We start from the raw sequence: 1,793 nt of genomic DNA on the forward strand, positions 1-1,793 counted from the left end.
ATTTCTTCAAAGTATTTAAAATATTCGAAATATTTCCAGATATTAACGTCAAATTTTGCCTGAGAGTTCATTCCAACATCTGTGTACCCAGCAACTACGTATTCGTATCTGCGTGAATATACAGTGTGTGTGTGTGTGTGTGTGTGTGTGTGTGTGTGTGTGTGTGTGTGTGTGTGCTCGTGTACGTGTGGGTGTATTGTTGACGTCATAACAATTTATAAACCTTCGAGAGAACGTGAAATGATTTTTATTTGGAGCAAAGTCTCTTGAAGCACATAAATAATAGCATGAAAATGAAGGGTTGTGCGCGCGCGCATATGTGTGAGAGAGAGAGAGAGAGTGTGTGTGTGTATGTATGTAGAGGATGATGATGATGATGATAATGATGATGATGATGATGATATGATGACTATCCACTCGTGACCGAGGAGGGCCATTGCCCATTCAAAATGCCAGCAATGCCCGTGCATAAGTTTATTGCTCCAGCAGTTAGATTCACCCGAGCTTCTGTATGTATGTATGTATATACACTCGCCATGATAGATTGCTACCCACTATACCTTCTTATATTTTCTCTCCCTGTTTATTTCTGTGTTCCTTTCTGTTGAAGAGCGTAGGCTCGAAATGTAAAAGACTTTCTCACTTCCCGAGCGTTGAACAAATACATCTGTTTGTTGTTTACAGACCCGTCTTCGTCTTTTGTTTTTTTGTAAATTCTCACTATGTAACATATATATATATATATATATATATATATTCTCTACATCATTATATAGTTATATAATTAATGATAAAATTACGTTAGTATATAAAATTACCCTCCTTGTGGGTAATTTTATATAATTTATAATCTTACCCATCACCCTCAATTTTCCATGACAAGTTAGCGCCTGGAATACTCCAAACGGACGCATGATATGTCGCTTAGTCGAATTAGTAGCTCATTATTTACTCTACAAATGTTTTGTCGTCAATGCTGCAACGTCGCATAAACAAAAAGGTGTGGGTTCGAGTCTCACGTGTACGAGAAAACCCTCCTTTTGTCTGTCGAGGGCTTTTATGCCTCATTATTTAGACTATTTTCTTTAGTCATTGCGCAGTGATCGCTTATAAAATATTTTAAGCTTATAAAATACTATTATTATTATTTACAGAATTGTAAATATCAACGCTGCTTAGCAAAACCATCGCAGTAAAAACACATGAAAGCTTGTTAGCAAAAACAACTACGAACTAATTATAGTTCTTAAATTTAAGAGGAAGGAGGAGGTTTGTTCGTGGGTGTAACGGTAGCACACTTTGTCGCGTAAACAAAGAGCTGTGGGTTCCAGTCACACGCGTAGGGAAAACACTTTTTTTTCTTTCGAGTGCTTACATGTCTCATTATTTAGACTATTTTCTTTAGTCTTTGCGCAGGGATCGCTTATAAACTTTTTTAATAATAAATAATAAAATAGTAATAATTTATTATCCACAAATTGGTCATCTTTACTTCTTACAGCCGTTTCAATTAATACTCAATAATCCAATTACAAATTTGTGCATTAAATTTGCATTTATATAACATGAGCAGTCTGCTGAAATGAACTGATAAGTCGGCATGTAACATCTCAAAGTATATCTTTTTCTCTGATGAAATTATGCTCATGTTACATAAATGTAAATTTAATGCGCAAATACTCGATTAAATTATTGAGTATTAATTGAAACGGCTGTAAGAAGTAAAGATGGCCAATTTGTTAATGATAATTAACTTCCTACTCTCCATTTTCTTTTCTTCATTTAACTTGATA

Source organism: Octopus bimaculoides, chromosome 1 (genome assembly GCF_001194135.2).
Source record: "Octopus bimaculoides isolate UCB-OBI-ISO-001 chromosome 1, ASM119413v2, whole genome shotgun sequence".
Lineage (NCBI taxonomy): Eukaryota > Metazoa > Mollusca > Cephalopoda > Octopoda > Octopodidae > Octopus > Octopus bimaculoides.